The 20,799-nt window shown below is 33.1% G+C and overlaps 1 protein-coding gene across 10 annotated transcripts in view; it reads right to left on the bottom strand.

Moving 5' to 3' along the window:
* The window catches only part of PCDH11X (protocadherin 11 X-linked), an 802,247-nt gene that overhangs the window by 722,834 nt on the left and 58,614 nt on the right, over positions 1–20,799 (bottom strand). The gene's annotated exons all lie outside the window — the stretch shown is intronic.

Genomic DNA, 20,799 nt, shown 5'->3' with positions numbered 1-20,799 from the left:
AACTGATTTGGAGAAAATATTTCACTAATGATACATCCAATAAGGGGTTAATATCCAAAATATATAAAAAACTTATACAACTCAGCAACGAAAAAAAAACAATCCAATTAAAAAATGGGTAGAAGACCTGAACAGATACTTTTTCAAAGAGGAAATATGGATGCCTAATAGACATATGAAAAGATGCTCAAGGTTGCTTACCATCAGAGAATTGCAAATTAAAACTACAATGAGATGTCACCTCACACCTATCAGAATGGTTATCATAAGCAAATCAAATAACAAGTGTTGGTGAGGATGCGGAGAAAAGGGAATCCTCATACATTGTTGGTGGGATTGCAAATTGGTACAGCCATTATGGAAAACAGCATGGAGTTTTTTCAAAAAATTAAAAATGAATATGCCTTTTGATCTTGTCATTGCACTTCTGGGTATTTATCCAAAGAAAACCAAAACAATACTTTGTAAAGATCTATGTACTCCAATATTCATGGTAGCACAATTTATAGTAGCCAAAATATGGACACAACCTAAGAACCCATCAACAATTGGATAAAGAAATTATGGTTCATATATACAATAGAATATTACTCAGTCATTAAAAATATGAAATTCTACCATTTGTAACATAATAACCTAGAGGTTATTATGCTGGGTGAAATAAGTCAGACAGAGAAAGATAAATACCATATAATTTCACTTATATGTGGAATCTAAGGAACACAAAGAAGACACTAATCAAAACCAGATTCACAAATATAGTGGACAATTTGGTGACAGCCAGAGGAGAGGGGAGTTGGGGGACTGAGAGAATGGGGTGAAGGGTTAAAGAAGTTCAAATTAGTAGTTGATAGCTGATCACGGGGATGAGGGGCATAGCATAGGGAATGCAATTAACATAAATACATAGGTTAGATGAAGGGTCAGGGGAGGGAGGGAGCAATGGGGGATCATTTTATGAACTATATGGATGTCTAACCAATGCACTGTATACTCGAAACTAATTTAAATAAATTAATTTTAAAAAGTCTTCTAGAAAAAAATCAAAAAGCATTTTTTTTATTGCTGCATACTTTGTCTGAACTACTGTTTAAAAGATACATTATCTGGAGAGGAAAAAAAAATGGCGTAGATGATAGAGGCTCTGTTCATCCCTCTGGCGACCAAATCAAGTTTGTGACAGAAACAAGGAGCAGCAGCAAGGAAAAAATCGCCTGGGATCTAGAGGTACAAGCCATACAAATAGGGTGAAATCCAAAAAAGCACTCTGTAATGGAAGAAGGTAGGATGGCGCAAGGATGCGGGGTTGTCCGGTCTCTCCAACCACTGAGTGAGACAGAGGCAGCAGCAGCGCTGGTGGCAGAAAGCCTCTTAAAGGGACCAAACTGCGAGCGGATTTTCCCTGTAATGGAGGTAATGGACCATTTTCATCTGAGCATCAGTGCCTATTCAACTGCGTGCAGTGGCACTAGGGACTTACAGGGAGACACTGTCTAAGTGAGAACTAAGGCGAGACTCGCTCTGTACAGAAGTGCCAGAACTCCCCATTGTTCCCTGTTGAGCCCTCCCCACTCCCAGTTGCCGACATTACTGCCATAGTCTTGACATTATCAAACTGGACAACAGAGGTCACTTTGCTCAGAGGATTCCCTGAAACTCTGCCTCCCCCAGCTTGCAGCTCCACCCAAGCCATATCCAAGTGTATCCTCAGCAAGTCAGGTGCTCCTTGATGAGCAGCCCCTAGACTCACACTGGAGGCAGCTGGCCTTGGTTTCAGAGTCTGATCTCCATGGGGTGAGGAATGGTTTCTTGAGGACAGCATGGGAGCAACAGCAAACCTGCATCTTTATTTCCCCGGCACAAACAAAATACTATGAATACTATGTTTTTCCCCAGTGGAAGTGAAGGACTGGGAATTCTAGACATGGCTTTTTACAACCTAGACTTTTAACTCAAATGCATATTCTTCTTTGTGGGAGGTAAGGAATGAGAGTCATGGGATAGTTGTAAAATGCATCTGAAATAAGGGATAATTAAAAAGAGGTAAGTTCAGGGCAGACAATACTAGGTCATGACCAGAGGGGAGTATCTTGTCCATTGAATCACAGAAAGCTCCAGGTAAGATTATTTATAGTCAGGTTTTTTTTTCTCATAATCGGAAGCCTACCCAGTTAGCACCAATCTCATTAGTAATATCTCAAGATGTTAAAAAAACCTTACCTCTGACCCATACCCAAATATTTTCTGATTCTATTATAGAAGAAAGTGTCATGTTCTCTGAGATGATTTCTGATTCCTCATTGTTGCCCATGTTTTTGGAAAGATGGAAAGGTAAAGCCCAAACCCCCCTGATGCTAAGGAATCCATGAGTATCATTTTAAAAAAATTCATCAAATGAGAGATCATTAGAAAATTCACTGTCTTCATCAACAGTGTCATCACCATTGCCATTATCCTTATCATATTCATCATCATCATGATTGTTGTAGTAATTTTCATCCTCTGAAGGCACTACCCCTTCTGTATAAATATCAGAGTCTTGACTAGTTCCACAGGCCAAGTCAGGTATCTTTTACATAAAAAAAAAAACAAGAAATCAATAAAATAAAAATAAATTTAAATGTTTATTCACTTTTGAACACTAAACTATGTAAGCCATTGCTATTTAAATGAATTATTCGCATAGTAAATGACAAACATATTTTTACCACTACTTTCTACTAAAAATAAAAACTGAACCATGTATTCTCAAAGCAGGTCCTCGATGAGAAAAAGAGCCATCAGTGTTCTACAAGTATAACTATCTTTATATATTTAATAAGGAATCTTACCCTATTTAAGTGTACTAGAAGTATTTAATATCACCAAATATTATGCCCATGGCACTGATTCTAGGAGTGATTTAAATTATGTCTGGGATGAGTTCGGATTAGGGAACTGTGATATCTTCAGACTACTAGTAATTTTTTCCCCTCAGGTGTACTGAATCACACTCTAATCAGGGCATCAATAGAACATAATATCTAACCTCTATCCAGAGAATAGTAATGTTCATGAAGTTTCTTCAGAATTAATTAAGGTGATATCCTGAAAGGCAAAACCAGTATTTTAATGCTGTCACATCTAGCAACTATGTCAATCAATCAAACAACTAAAACTTACAGTCTTATTCAATTAACCAGTTCTTCACAGACCCAGTCAGTGACAAGCTTCACCAAACTCATCCCAGTTTTCTCATTGAAGCATAGGTATTTTCAATAATCGCTAACAATATTTAAATAAAAAATAATTATAGACATATGGTCAAAAGCGTTTTTTATGCTTCACAATACTTAAAGAAAAATTATAACATTTAAGAGCTAAGAATAATTTATCATAAATAAACCCATTAAAATATTAATTTAATAAATGCTCCTTTTAAGAAGATAGCCATATTAGGGCTTTCATACACCCATGCAAATTGTGTTCCATACATATATTGTATCTCCAATTAATTCTTGATTGGCCTAATTCTAGGTGTTAATTTTTTATCATTTTTTATTTTTATTAAAATAGCAGTTTTTGGGGGGTTTACTACATTAACATTACTAATAATTCTTATATGACTATGGAATCAAATTAGAAAAATAATGATTTTACTAATGGAAAGAATATTTCTTTACTAGCTTAGCTCCATCCCCTCACACAAGGGATATTTAACATACTAATACTTATCAATTTTATCTTTCTAATTTTTTATTCTAATATTGGATATTAAGTTTATAAAGGCCACACAGGTTTGGTTAATATAAATACTCAATTTATGAAGTGGATTCATTGCATAAGTTAAGATTATGATATTTTGATAGAGTAAATAAATTTTTTTGATATATAATAAAACAATAATTGTTGAAATATTTGTATGACTAATTAATTGTTTATCTCATCTGAAATTAAAAGAATAAAACCATCTCTCAGGTTGTGCTGCTTAATCATTTAATGTTCTCTTACCTTGAGTTATATAGATAAGAATGTAACTTCTATATTTAAAATTATCATGACATTTTTTAAATTTAAAAGAGAACTATTACTTTATAAAATATCTACAAAAGGACTTGTTATATGTACTAATACTATTCTACCTATGACCTCTATATTTTAAGAAACTGTTCAGATTGCATTTATTATTTAAACATTTGTGAAGAATTTTCTCATCTGTAATGCTCATAATTTGAAGGTTTGGGAAAGTGTTCAAAACAATCTGACTTGTTCTTGGAGTTACTAAAAAAAAAAACAAAAAAGCAGGAAACAAAAGACCTAATTTACTCTTAACCACATTGAGATGAGCAAGGATGGACTAATGCAAGTTTGCTATGGAGGAAATTCATCCCCTCACACAAGGGATATTTAACAAACTCTGGAAATATTTTTGGTTGTCACAACTAAGCAAGAGAGTGCTACTGGGATCTATTGGGTAGAGGCCAAGTATAATTATAAACTTCCTACACTGCACAGGACAAGCTCCATCCCACTCCATTCCACAAGGAAGAATTTTCCAGCTCCAAATGTCAATAGTGCCAAGGTTAAGAAATTCTGGACCAACACATTGAGAATTAGAATCCTAGATAAAATTGCTAAATTTTGGTATTCGAATAAAAAATAATTACTTTTAAATAAGTATAATTGCAATTATACTTGTAGGGTCCAGTATAATAAGAAAAGATCCTGAAAAATATAAATATAAAGAAATTAACCACATTCGTGTGTTAGAATCATTTGCACAAACATCACCTTTCTAGGGCAGTAAATTGACTACAACTAAACATATATTTTTTTGTATAGGCCTTCTTATCCTGTGGCTAATTATTATTTTAACAACCATGAAATTACCAATAAGCAATAACTAATTTTATAGAACTACAAATGGATTGATTGTTTCTAGGAAGAGAAGTATTTGGCTTTGATTATTTGTATGCTAGGCTAGAATAAAAACAAATTAATTTCTATTTGTGACCAATGGTAGTACCATTTAAAAGCTCCAAGATCTATATAATAGCTTGAAATTATAGGTGGTAAAATCAATACATATTTAAAACATAATACTTTAATTTAAGTGAATCCAATTAGTGTCTAATGGTCAGATAATCTGGTTAAAAAACTGGGAAAATCTTGATTTCCTCAGCTAATCTTTGAATATCAACTAAAATTCTAAAATCAAATTTTGATTTGGATTCCAAGATAGGTACTTTTTCAATCAGAGCTAAAGTTATAGATGACCAAAAGAAGTGAAAATATGGGAAATATTAATACATAGAAGGCATTATTCTATTTCTCTTATATTAATAAATGTCCAACTATTTTTATTTTATATTTATGTAAATTTAAGGCTAATATTGTTTATTTCTTAAAAGTGCGGACTGTATTTGATCTGTGACAATATCATATGAAAAACCACAGTGGTTAAAATATCTAGGTTTTACAGATTATTTCATAATATTCTAATGTAAATATTAGCATTTTATGCATTGCTTAGTGATTTACTGATGTACAGTTAGTAAACATAGGTTTACGACAAAATATAGGAAATTTTTCATGGCTCACTATCTTAGTTTTTATCGTATTGAGTAATAATGGATAATCTAGCTGACAGTGCAAGGAAAAATGAGATCACGACAGCAGAATTATCACTATTTGTAACCTATAAGGAAGTTGATCTAATATATCCCTTACCTATTATAACAATATCTTTCTCTTATTTTGATAAAAGATCTGTCATAAATGTCAAATATGACAACAATTCTTGACAGGTAAGGGTTATATAAAATAAATGCTCCAGAATTATAAAATTGGTAGAAAGGAACTTTTAATTTAACTCTTTTGAATTAGGACATTTTGGGAGTTTAAACTCCTTTCTCATGATTTATATTAAAGTTTACCAATTAAGATCATAAATAAACAAACATATTTTCAGTCCATGTACATTTACAAGTCTTATTTTAAAGGGGGGCCAAAGAGATACATGTTTAAAATATAATAGAAACATACGTTATATTTGTAAGTCACATGTCTTGATAAGATTTTTAGAATAAAATATTCTAAAAATTGAGTTCTAAACCATCATGCCCATAAAACCATTTTTCAGCATTAATAAGTTACAGTAATTAAAGAACAGTAATTGGGCCATATGGTAAAAAATAAGAAATTTACTTTTATCTTGATTACAATATAATGTAAATGTTTTTATATGTCAAAGCCAGTATATTTACATTTTCTTTCTGGAAATCAAAGCAGAAGTTTAAATTCAGGTATGTACAGCCTCCATATATTATAATAGCCTCTGTAAGAAGCCAATAGTTCTTAAGAGAAATGGTTTCAAGAAACATATACAACTATCAAATTATCTTCAAAGAAAATAGAGCTGCACCAAATAAATTCTTAAAAGAGGAATCTCCTAATCAATGATGCCCATTACATTGAGGTGTGTGGTACCTAAGAATTTCAATTAGAAATTCCCTTTAAAATTCCTACTATTCTTAATAAACACAGTAATTTTCTTTGACCTATCCTTTAAAAAAAAAGATGCTACTTTTTGTAAAATACTACGTGTGTAATGGAAACCAAGAACAAGAGTTCTACAATGCTGATCTGAACTAAAGAAGGGAGCTTATTAATAACAGGAAAAAATATCTAATGAAAGTGGGAGTGTGTTTATCCAATCTCCTGAATAATTCTGGATTTTAAAAATGCTTTTTGCGAGTCTTGCTATACATTTGCTGAAGTAGAAAATGTTTAAGAAGTATTTTAACAGTATTTTGAAAAAAAAGAAGATATAATTGGAAATAATATGATTCAGTCAAATTTTATTATTAACTACAGAATAACAAAGTATTGAGCATGGCTTAGAATGAATGAGTCATATAGAGTTACTCTCATAATAGCATGCACCAAGAAGCCTGAATACCAAAGCGGTGCTCAGGTGACAGATTTTTAAGTAATGTTTTGATTATCAAACTCTAATTTAAAAAACACAATTTCTCATAAATTTCACTGCATCAGAATATTTATTTTGAAATATAGCGAAACCTTATCAGTGATAGTATACTGGTAAACACTTAGTAAATTCTGACTTTATCTCCTGAAAAATACATTTTTTCTAATCAAAATCATTTGTGATTTGGCAAACTTCCAAGAGGTGGAAGACAACCTCTTAACATAAAGTTAAGGAACCTAATAATAAGCAATTTGCATTTTATAACATCATTACTTTAAAATGTAATGTATACTATTAAACCTTTGGATTATTAAGCTAACTGAACTCTATATCACATTTCCTATTTAAATTGATTTTTATTATCACCTGAATTATTTAGGTTTGTAACAATTGCTATTAACTCTGTTAACTACTTGAATCTAATTTAATTATTTGTATTAGGGACTGTGCTAAAATACTTGAGCTATCTCTAGAAATTAAAGTCAAGTTTCAAAATAAACATACCTGAAATGTATTTACTTATTTACTTAATCACTTCACTTTTCATGAATAATGTCATATCAAAGATCAGTGAACCTTATATGCATGATTGACTTTTAAAATAGAATTCTGAATCATGTCTGGTTCAGTAAGTCAATCCATGTAGAACAGTTTAGGGGGAAATATAAATTTTATCTTTGATAAAATGACTAGCTCTATTAGAATAGAGTATGAGTAGGATATGAGCATCATGTATCTTCTGATGATGACTTACATGCCCAGTCTCCAAAACCCTGTACCCAATCTCCAAATCCATGAACGAAACCAAAACATACGACACCAAAACAATTAAATGATTACTGGTGACATTATGCTTTTTAATGTTGGTAGAGGGAGAAGCAACAACAAGGTACACATTTCATAATCCATTGATGGTGTCAATTATTCTCAAACCAGTGTAATAAAGGAAAATATAAACTGTTTTGTTAAAAGTATTTATAAAGAATACATCCATGCAGTAAAGTCAGTATCTTCTAAAGAAATCACTCAAGGGTCTTGATCTATGTATGACCTAATTCTTACATGTGCAAGAGGTTCTCTAGCTCATCCTCTCTTTAAGCTATACCCAAATATTCTCCAGATAAATAACTGTTTAGGGAAAACTGTGTAGAAAAGGAGAAACTGGATAACATATTTAGCTTCTTAAAAGCTTAATTGTTTAGAGCATTAGACAGAAGTCTAATCCCTCCTACTTTTTGTAAATGCATGGAAACAAAGGCCAGATATTTTCGTGCGTTTAAATAATAATTAAGTAAATCCTATGTTCATAAAAATAATTTTTAATGAAATTTGCCTGCTTTCCATAACATTCTCTTTCCTACTTAGCCTTAGTGAACACTACATGATGAATAATGCCAGCTTAGAAAAAGATTCACTCCACATAAATTTTATGACAGCATGTCTGCCATCAGGTAATTCATCACAAGCTAATCTTTTGTCAATTGACCTAACTCAGCCTGAGTTGTTCAGCTAAAATAAATGCAGAATGCAGTATGAGTTTGTAATAGTTGACTTCACTGATTTATGCAGGAAGTGGCAACTCTCTGGCTCAAGGTAGATCAGATCTTCAGGAAGAAGAGGGAATATAAAATGTTAAAATGGGCTTTATGTATTGTGACCATATATTCTGATTGTGCCTGTTTAATTTTTTTTTCTGGCTTTAGTCAAATATAATAGACAATAAGTTGCTTGTATTTGTATTGTACAACTCAATGAGTTTTTTTTTTCAATTGCAGTTGGCATACAATAACATATTAGTTTTAGTTGTACAGCATAGTGATTAGAGATCTATAAAACTCACAGTGATCACTCCACTAAAACAAGTACCCCTCCTCCACCTTAGATATTTATTACAACATGATTAACTATTTTACTTATGCTATATTTTATATCTCCATGTCTATTGTGTAATTATTCATTTGTTCTTCTTAATCCCTTTGCCCTTTTTCGCCATCTCCCCAACCCTCTCCCATCTATTAGCTTCAAAATATTCTATGTATCTATGAGTTTATTTCTGCTTCTGTTGTTTATTTTTTTCTTTAGGTTCTATATGTATGTGAAATCATGATATATTTGTCTTTCTCTGATCCATTTCATTAAGTGCTACACTCTAAGTACATTAAAGCAATATCTTTTTTCATACCTTTCCTTTCAGTCTCTGTGTGTCTTTTAATCTGAAGTGAGTCTCTTGGTAGGCAGCATATGTAGGGGACTTGTGTTCTTATCCATTTAGCCACTCTATCTTTTGCTTGGAGCATTTAATTATTTTCCATTTGAGGTACTTATTGATATGAATGTAGTTGTTACCATTCTTTTTTCCTGTTTTTGGTACATGTTTTTTCTTCTTAAACATGTCTCTCCAACATTTCCTGTAATACTGGCTTGGTATTGATAAATTCCTTTAGCTTCTTTTTGTCTAGAAAGTTCTTTATCTGTCCTTCCACTCTTAGCTTTGCTGGATAAAATATTCTTAGTCGTAGATTCTGGGTTTTCATCATGTCAAATATTTTGTGCCAAGCCCTCTGTCCTCCACAGTTTCTCTTGAGAAATCAGATGTCAGTCTTATGGGTGCTCCCTGTAAGTAACTAACTGCTTTTCTCTTGCTACTTTTAAGATTTTCTCTTTGTATTTAACCTTTGGCATTTTAATTATCCTGTGCCTTGGTGTGGGCCTCTTTAGGTTCCTGGTTTTTGAACTCTCTTGGCTTCCTGGGATTTTATGTCTATTTTCCTCACCATGTTATGGAAGTTTTCCATCATTATTTCTTCAAATAGCCATTCAGCATCTTGTTTACCCAATGACATAGATATTTATACCTTTAATAGTATCCCATAGGCTCCTTAAATTATTATTATAGTCTTGGCGTCTTTCATCTTGCCATTCTGATTGAGTGTCCATGGCTTTCCTGTCCTCTATATAGGTCATTTGATCCTCTTCTTTATTCACTTTGTTTATTCCATTTAATATACTTCTCATCTCAGATAATGTTCTTCATTTCTAACTGGTTCCCTTTTATAATTTCCATTTCCATTTTCGTGTTTTTTATCTCTTTGTTAAAGTTCTCACTGAATTCATCTACACTTCCCCTAAGTTCATTGAGCATCTGTATAACTAGTGTTTTGAACTCTGCATCTGTTAGATTGCTTGACTCTATTATTTCTGGATCTCTGTTCTATTTTCTCATATGATTTCTGCTTCTTTGTCTTCCCATTTTGGCTGTCCTTCAATGTCTATTTCTATGTACTAAGCAAAGTTCCTAAGTGTCCCGGTCTTAGTTGTACAGCTTTTTGTAGTGGGTGTCCTGTGGCACAGTCCTGAGAGGGGTTTAGCAGATGGCCAAGTTTAGCCCTGGCCTATGTTCCTCCAGGGCCACCTAAGATTCAGCAAGCAAACCACAGATGTTGTGCTTATATTTGCCTCAAGAAACCACACCAGAAATGGAGGCCAGCTGCCACAGTGTGAATCTTGGCTCTGCTAAGCAAGGAGCACCTGACTCATGGAGGACACAACTGAATGTGGCTTGGGTGGGGTCGCGAGTTCGGGGAGGCAAAGTTTCAGGAAATCCTCTGGGCAGAGCAACCTCTGTTATCCAGTTTGATATCATCTCAGCTATGGCGACACTGAGACCTGGCACTGGGAGTGGGGAGGACTCAACAGGGAACAATGGATACCGCCGATGCTACTGTACAATGTGAGTCTTGTCTTAGCCCTCACTCCGACAACTCAGTGTACTCCAGTAAGTCCCTAGTGCCCTTCACCCAGATGAACCAGTGCTGGTGCTCACAGCAAGTGAGTGTATCATCGGGAAAGTCCACTAACAGATGTGGCCCTTTTAAGAGGCGTCTGCTGCTGCCGCAGCCTCCGTCCCATTCAGCCGCTGGGAAATGGGCAGCCTTGCGGCTTTGCCCCCTCTTACCTTCTACCATTGCAGGGTAATTAATTATTTCTCTCTTGAGTTGTAGTGCTTCAGTTTATCTAGATCCCAGGTGACTTTACCTGCTGTTTGCTCCATGTTTCTGTCACAACTTTGATGTACTTGCAAGAGGGATAACCAAAGCCTCCATCATCTACACCATTTTTCTCCCTCTTTCCCTGTCCTTGTTTAATTTTTCACAGGGGCCCCTTTCACTTTCAAATTTATCCTTGTGTGGAGGATAAATTCTATGGTCTCCGTCACTTAATATAATGCAAATAGATGACAGAAAACCAGATGAGAGTAAAACAGAGGTAAATACACACACACACACACACACACACACGCACGAAGATATATACTAGGAGCACAAGAATAATTTTTTCTTTAATCTGTAAATCGAATCTGAACTCTGAGGGACAAAAAATTTGTCCAGTGTCCCTGTGGGAATCATTTAAGTAAGCACCACTTAAAATAACTACAAATATTGCCTAAGCAATCATCAAAATAAGCAGTTATTTTTAAAAGCAATTACTAATCACTGCAACTAGGAGAATGAATCCAGTTACTTCTGAAACAAATCACTAAATGTGTGGAAACACAGTTATGTAGTTAGTTATTTGTAAGGAAAGAAACAAGATAAAAAACCTTTCAATATCACACTAACATAAAACACAAAAGCTGTTGTCAGTAAGAAGAAGTGTTGACACTCACTGTGGCAATGCATTGCAAATATGGGTAAATTAACTATCACTAACTCTTGAAGCAATAACAAGTTTAAGAAACCTTAACAGCTGAAGCAGATGAAACAATTGTCAGTAAGCCATGTAAGCATGGATGTACTTCGGAAATACTCTTGAGGTTACATTACAACAATAGTGCATGTTTACTTACAGCTGTAGCTAAACAAATCAAGACATTATGTCTTAAAATAGAAAGCTGAGAATACAAAAATAATTGCTTCATTAAATTCCACAGTTGTTTGGTAGTATCAGGAAGTCATTTGGTAAAATGGTGTTTTTTACATTCTTTAATACCCAAATAAGGCCAGCCACTATTTTGCGGGGTATGTAGAATATTATCTAAGACAAGAGTCAATTTTTTGCTTCAAACCTTTAACAGTCTAGATTATAGAAGACAAGACATAGTTAAAATAAGATTACTATTTACAAAACATCCACAATACAAGTGGAGAAAAAACTTTCAATTCTTTAAATTATTTTAATTTTTCATAGTATAGTTATATTTGTGTATACAAATATAGTTCAAGAAGCCATGTCTACTAGATAAATAATAAAATAACAGATTTCTAAGAGTTAAAGAGATTGAAACCTCAGTTTTATTAGTCTGTCTATTCTGCGTGTAAAAATAAAAATAAAAATCTTTTCATTATACCAGTTGGGTATTTGATCCTAAGCATCATTCGAAGGACTAAGGCAAAACTCCAGGCACCTCAATGTGCCTGAAACATATGGCAGGATCTCTGGAGAAAATAGATTTCAGAGAAGTGTCTAGAATCCTTAATGCTACAGATAGGTAAAACAGTTCAGCTTATATAGATACCAGTCAACAATGTTCCAATTAAGTGCCGTATCTACCAATCCCAATGAGGAATTTTTCACTTTTCCTGTTCCATGAGTACTTCCAGTTAAAGATGCATTCTCATACCATTACAATGGTTTCTAAAGGCTTAAAAATGATAGGATGGTCATAAATACGTCTTCGGCTCATAAAGTTCTAGATTGAGTTTGGAATCTAGGAATTGAAGGGGTGATATGGTGTTAAAGACAATGGTATGGATATCCATAGCTGATTTTTTAAGAATTACTTTCTGTACAGTAAAATTAAAAGGTTCACAGGCCTCCTGAAACATGCAAAATTTGTTAAATACAGAATTACCCATTATCCTCAGGGGTTATGTTCCAAGAGCTACAGTGAATGTCTGAAACCACAAATAGTACTCAACCTTACACACAATTTTATTTTCCTATACTTTCTGATCTATGGTAAGTTTAATTTATAAATTAGGCACTGTAAAAGATTAACAACAAACACTAATAAGAAATTAAAGCAAGTATAACAATATGCTGCAATAGAAGTTTTATGAATGTGGTCTCTCTCAGCAAACTAGCATGAATTTCTTTTTCCTTCTTCCAATAGAAAATTTATTTTTATTGTAGATCTTAGCAATCTCAGCATTTAATATATATAGATATAGATATAGATATAGGTATAGATATAGATATAGATATTCCTTATTTAGTTGAGAACTTTCACATTTTCACTTAAAGAAAGCACTTCATAACTTCTCTTTTACATATTTAAATTGCTATTTTTGTTCTTTGGAGCCACTATTAAGTAAAATAAGGGTCGCTTGAACACAAACACTGCAATACCTGGACAGTTGATCTGATAACCAAGACGGCTACTTAGTGCCTAATGGGTGGAAAGAGTTACAGCATGGATACACTGGACAAAGAAAAAATCCATGTCATGCTACTCAGAATGGCATGCAATTTTAAACGTATACATTGTTTATTTCTGGAATTTTTCATTTAACCTTTTCACACTAAGATTGACTATAGGTAACCGAAACTTAAGAATGTAAAACTACAGATAAGAGAGGACCACTGAATTTAAGTCCTGAGAGAAAATGCAGTGTGACACCATTAAATGAAGTACAGAATATGTTTATTGGCACCATAATCTTATAATCATTTTGTGTATTTGATCAACGTAAGTAGTCTTCATTTTATATTTATTTATTTATCAAAGGTAGTTGAATATCAGGGAGTTAATTGAATATTCTTTAGTGTGTAAAAATGTGATTGTATTTTCCAGCTTTTCGATAGTTATATACACTCTTGTATTCATCCATATAATCATTCGGCAATTTAAAGTATTATGTTTAAATAAATGTAATCTATAAAGCTCTACATTTCTTAGTTTATTTATAATCCATTATTATTTTTTTAATTTATGCATCTCTGGATAGTTTAGAGCATCACCTTGTTCTTCGGTTAACCGTTCACTTCATTATTTTTATTATTGGCAACAAAGCTCTCCTTGTCCATGACCAAGCTAGTTTTAATGCATAGTTCTAAATAAACCTCTAACCTCAAAGGATACCTTGACCCCTCATAAACCAGGAAAATATACTAGCAACTATGAAAGGATTGTCATAGAAAATATACTTAATATATTATATTTAAAACTTTTTAAAATTTAGAATGATTAAAAATCTCAAAAATTCAAATTTGTTATTACATATCTCTCTTACAGAACCCATTACTAAAAGACAATTGTGATATACTTACAAGAAAAGAAATAGGAAAACAGAAAAATATTTCAGTGTGAAAAAAGAAAAGATAGGGAGAAATTTTTTTATGGTATATGAATGAGATGCAAATAAGGCAATTCCAGATGGTAGAAAGTGTATATGAGAATGTATTCACATTAGCAGTAACATAGTCATATGTAAGGTCAGGAGGAGGCAAAGATAAATGAAGAGAAGGAGACATTTGATTCAAGAGATAGCTAAAGAAAGTAAATTAAAGTTTATGTGTTTTTTAAATTGAACTAGGTCCAAGAAATAAATGTAGAGTCAGTGGTATTGATTGAGAAAGAGAATAATACTGTCATATCTTTCTCTGTATACACATATAAAATATGCATAAAAAAGAGGTTTAGGTTGTAAAATAAGCTTTGAAAGGGTATAAAACTTAATTTAAGAGGAATTTTTATTTTTTATATTTAAACCAATAACTATTGTTTATAGAATATTTTTATTTAAGGCACTCAACAAATATCATATTTTTTCTTCTTTTATTAATTTTTTATTATCTCTACTAATAGAAATGGATAATTTAAATTTTCTCCATTATGTAAGAATAGAATTAGAAGCATAGATAACAAGTTTAAAATTAAGATAATAGAAAGACGCATGTAATTACCACGACTAACACAGGAATTACCATTTTCATCAAAAAGGTCTTATTTCTAATATCAAAACTGATTTGCAAATGAATCTTGGCAAAAGGTATTATTAATGCCATAACTGCAGGCCTAGTAAGAAATAATATATAAATTAATTAAAATATTTAGTGAAAATCTACTAAAAGATTTGGAAATTTTAATTTTTCTGAAGCTATGAAGACTTAAAATAGTTTCATGTTCTTTTTTGAAATTTTTTTAAATTTTTAATATTTTTTAAATTTCATGTTCTTAATGGCAGAATGACCAATGAAAGATTTTTTTAGTATAATAAATGTTTTCCTCCTTACTATCATAAGTGTTAAAATATACTCCCTGTAATGCCTGCTATTAAACTCCTTGGAGACAGTGACTATTTTTTCACTTTTATCCCTCAAGACTTTGTATATTGGGCACTCATTAAATATATGTTAAATTTCGATGACTGTAATTAGACTAACATATTAGTAGTCAGTTACCGTTACAATGAAGACAGTATTTAGTAAAATAGATTTAGATTCCTTATAATTTTACTTCATTCTATTGGAGAAGCTGAAAATAATGGACTTTTACACTAAAAATAAGCAAGAGGCTGAGGAAATTTCATAAGAATATCTTCCATAGAGTAAAATTCCTAATTAGATGAGATCTCAAGGACAAAAGTAATTTAGCTTAGATAATCCAAAACTTTATTTTATAATATTTAACCTTTAAAATCCCTTGTTTTGTTTACTAAAATAAAGTTTAAAATTACCTTTTCAAGATACTTGTATTTCTCATTATAATTATATAACTTTGTACTACATTTCCTAGCACAAAGTATAGAGATGTGAACATGCAGCAATTAAAATATAATGCCAATAAACGTTCTTTCAATGTATCAAGAAAAGCAATAGGTTTCTTATGATTAGTCATCTAGAATTATCTCTTATATTTCACAGCAAATGAAAAACATATGGACAGCTTAAGTTTTATTATTTTAGTTTATAAAGAACATATATTTGTGCATGCACATAGATATTCTATTTTGATGTACTGAGCTCTCTAGTAATGAATATTTAATATTTTATGGATGAAACACATTATCACATATATATAGAATAAGATTGGTGGAGATATAATAATTTCTTCAAACAAAGGGCCAATGCACAATGAATATTTCAGAAATAAGCAAAAAAAAACTCTTTGTTTTTTAATTAAATTGAGCATAACACTTTCCTTCCCCTGGCAATCTCTACCTGTATTCAGAAACTAAAGACACTTCAAAAAACATGTACTAAAATATAATGTGTAGTCAAAGCAATTTATTCAATTCATTATGCTATTATGTTATTTAATTATTCACACATTTTAATTAATTTTATGGAGATGACTGTAAACTGATAAATATAAAAGAAGAATATTAATTTCTTTAGTATTCGAGTTTGAAGTGAGAACTACTTTTCATGAGCATTTTATATTTTTTTCTAAATAATGTATTCATAACTGATTCAAATGAACATGAAAGCATAACACATTTGATAGAAGCATAAGGTCATGTGAATTAATTTATAGATCAAATTAAAACAAAATCAGAAAGTTTTCCCCCAAATGACTGTGTTGCTTTTTTCATCACTTCTGAACAAGTCATTACCTCTTATACAAAAACATTACCAATCCATCAATTATTTTTGGTTTAAGAGTGAATAAAAAATCATACTTCAGTTCATTTAAAGGGTGCCTCCACAGCACGAAGTGTTGTTATACTTATAGTCAATATAAATTTTTGTAGATAAAAATAATAATTTATGCCGACTACCCATGTTGGAAAATTTGTTATATAATTTGCACTGATCAGAATTATGTAAGCCAAGTAGGTCTGTATAACCAAACCTTGTGTTTTTATTAAGGAGATCTATATCAAATAATTTTGCTTTGTATAAATACAAAATTAAAAATCCTATTAGTTTTTATTTAGATACAATGAACAATGGAATAACAGATAAATAAGTCTATACCTAATAAAAATCAACATAAATTTTAGTAGTATGTCTTATCAGGTTAAAGAGAAGTATATGAGTAAATTAATCAGCCTTAGAAATACATTTTTTCCTCAGAGTCTCAATTTATAAATTCTAGAATCGAGCTATCTAAAATGTCCTACATGTCTGTGTTCCATGTGGGACTATTAATAAGAGGTGTATTTAATGAAAGGCATTAGTGGACTATGAATATTAACCAGGACACTGATTAAACAATAAAGTCAAAAGTTTCTTAATCACATTATCATTTTAATAAGACCTGACTAATAAAGATTCATTTATAAAGAGAATGAGTTTTATGTTGTCATTTTTCCCCAGTGGAGATGCACTTTGATAATAACTTCCAGTTTTTCAGGAACCTAATAATCATTAGCATTGGATTGTCTTTTCTTTTGCTTTTTAGCAAGAATCAAAAATGTTAATCAGCATATTATAGAATTCAGAGAATATAAAATCAAGTAAGTCTTAAAGCTGAAAGGTTGAAGTTCTGAGTACAATTTCATGTTATAGTTGAAAAGTGATTATGTAAAAAGACTCTAACCAATATACAATTTTCTTTGAAAGCTGATGGAAAAGTTGAGGCTGCTTTATGAAATGGACAAAAAAAATGAGGACTCTGTTTAAAATTTTGTGACCTCTTAGGGGCAACTATGCTAGCTAAAACAATTAAACACATTATTTCATATAGAACAATCTGCCTGCAAGAGCATTTATGAATTTTACTCACTCTTCCTGATACTACACAGTACTTTGAGCTATGGTTACATAAGATAAATACTACTTCCTTAAGAAAAATACAATATTCTTGCTCTTTGTCTCTACAATATATGATTTAATGCTTCATTCTTGGCAATTTGATTCAAGATTAACATATCTAATGGTAGATAAGATTTTGAAAATTTGGATTTTCTAATTAAAGATTTCAAAAAAAATCTGCTTTAACCTTAGTTTCATAAATCTGAGCTCAGATCAACAGAGATGTTTTGTTCTCATTTACTTTTAAAAATAAGAACCAATGCATCTTATTTTAAATAAAATAGAAACAAGGGCTGAAAGCCTTGATTATGTAAAAAGACTCTAACCAATATATAATTTTCTATGAAAGTTGATTGAAAAGCTGAGGCTGATTTATGAAATGGACGAAAAAAATGAAGACTTTGGGATTACCCATCTGAGAAAAGCTTGATCTTCCTGGTCTGTTCGCATAAATTATCAACCTTTGAAATATCATTATGCCTGTCTCAAGGGAACCAATCAACACACTGTCACTTGGATTGTATATTGTATATGTTGATACATATATAAAGGAAGATAAAAATCTGAAGCAAAAAATGCACACATACTTAAAATCATCACACAAACTAATTTTTCTTGAGTTCCAACCATGGGAAAAGTATGTCCTTGTGGTTTATATCCAAATCCTGAGTCAGAATGGGTGCTTGAGGTATATTTTTATTTTTGAAAATATTGGTTTCCCTTCCAATGAGACTTAAAATATGATAAAAAGCTTTAAAGACTTTTCTGGTCAAGATAGCAGAGGAGGCAAACACCGTTCTTGCCTCTTCCCACAACCACACCAAAATTACAACTCAACTATAGAACACTCGACATTGAAAATAGCCTGAAGTCTAGGTGAACAGAATACCTACAACTGGGGACATACATAAGAAGCCACCCTGAGACTGGAAGAACAGGCTGGTCCTACACCGCACATGGGGTTAAAGAATGAGAGGGCTATCTTGGCTGTGGAAGTTTCCCTGGAGGAGTGAGGGGTTCCAGCCATACACAGGGCTTCTTAGCCCAGGATTCTAATGCAGTAAAGAGAAGTCCTCACAACTTCTGGCTGTAAAAACCAGCAGAGATGGTGGCTATGTGAAACAAGGGTGGCTGGAGTCACAGGCATTCCTCTTAAAGAACCCATGAATAGACTTATTCACTGACATACTCACTCACTCTGTGCTCCATCCAGTGCTGGGGCAGCAGCACAAAAACTATCAGGGACATACAGGGAGGAACTGAATTGCCTGGCTTCAGAGCAAAGGCTGGAATGACAGCTTTATCCCAGACAGAAGTGCTGACAGAGGGCATTGTTCCCTCATTGGGCCCTCCCCACTCCCTGTCTGTAGACATAGGCAGCCTCCATATCTGAGTCCTCATCAAGTTAGCTAACACTGATCACTCTGTCCTCATGATTCCCTGAGACCCTGCCCCATCCAACTCGCAGGCCCACCCAAGAGGCTTTCAGTGGAATTTCCATACAAATGGCCTGTCTTGGCTCATTCTGCAGACCTTCCTAAATCTCTCAAAGGTTCACAAAATCCAAACAAGAAGCATCTCAAATTGAAGTGCCCCGTATCTCTTCCTGAGTAGCTCCAAGCCTGCCACTAGTGGCAGCCAACCTTGGTTCATGGCTTGTCCTCTTGAGGTACCTCCAAGTCCAGAGCAGATAGGGCCCATGTGAAGATTGTTTGATGGTTCAGCCATCTATGACTCTGAGCAGGACACAGGCTGCAGCTAAATTTAACTGCAGCTGATTCCCTGCCAACAAGCCCCAGTCTGCATGCATGGTGGCTGACTTCTGTCTAAACTGCAGCACCATCCAGGGTCATATCTGAGGATGACACACCCTAAGTGCAGACAGGGGCAGGCACCAGAGCCCTGCTAAAGTAAATCCTGCTCTGTAGGGTCAGCCCCTACACAACAGCACCTGCACTGGTCATTGCTAGTCATCACTACCAACTAGCCAATGGGTCAATCCCTCCCACTAACCAGCAAACAGCAAACAAGGCTGAATGACAAAAGATTATTACATGCAACCCTTACAAGGGACACACCTAGAACACTGGCTCAGGTGACCAGGGAAGACTGTGCCACTGAAACCTACATCATATCTATTACGTAAAGCCATTCTACTAAGACTGGGAGATATAGCTGCCCTACTTAATACATAGAAACAAACACAACTAGGTAACCAAAATGGGAAGACAAAGAAACATGTCCCAAACAAAAGAACAGAACAAAGTTCAAGTAAAAGAACTAAGCAAAATGGATACAAGCAATCTATCAGATTCAGAGTTCAAAATACTTGTAATAAGGATGCTCATGAGTTTAGGGGAAAAGTAGAGGAATTCAGTAAGAACTTTAATAAAGAGATAGACAACATAAAAGTAGAGACAGAAAACATAAAAACTAACTAATATAAAATACGGAGTATGATAACTGAACTGAAAAATACCTTAGAAAGAATTAATGATAGATTAGATGAAGCAGAGGACCGAATCAGTGATTTAGAAGATAAGGTAGCCGAAAACGCCCAATTAAAACAGTAATAAGAAAAAAAAATTCAGAAAAATGGAGTCTCTGGGACAACATCAAGCATACCAACATTTGCATCATAGATGTACCAGAAAAAAAAAAGAGAGTAAGCACAAAATTGAAAACCTATTTCAAGATAAAGTCTAAAAATTTCCCTAACTTGGCGAAGGAAATAGACATTTAAACCCATGAAGTGCAGAGAGAACCAAAGGAGATAAACTCATGGAAGCCTACGTCAAGACACATCATCTTCATCAAAATGCCAAAGGAGAAAGACAGAATCTTAAAAGTAGCAAGAGAAAGGCAGTTAGTTACCTACAAGGGATCTCCCATATGACCATCAGTTCATTTATTGACAGAAACTTTGCAGGCCAGAGAGGACTGGCACGAAATATCCAAAATGATGAAAAACAAGGACCTACAACCAAGATTACTCTACCCAGCAAAACTATCATTTAGAATCAAAGGACAGATAAAAAGCTTCCCAAACAAAGAAAAGCTAAAGGAGTTCATTCGTCATTGCCAAGCCAGTATTGCAAGAAATGTTAGAGGAATTCCTTTAAGAAGAA

The sequence above is a fragment of the Rousettus aegyptiacus genome, unplaced genomic scaffold (assembly GCF_014176215.1).
Source record: "Rousettus aegyptiacus isolate mRouAeg1 unplaced genomic scaffold, mRouAeg1.p scaffold_m13_p_9, whole genome shotgun sequence".
In the NCBI taxonomy this organism is placed as follows: Eukaryota; Metazoa; Chordata; class Mammalia; order Chiroptera; family Pteropodidae; genus Rousettus; species Rousettus aegyptiacus.
Note: the sequence above shows the minus strand (reverse complement) of the source record. Positions and strands in the feature narration are given on the sequence as shown.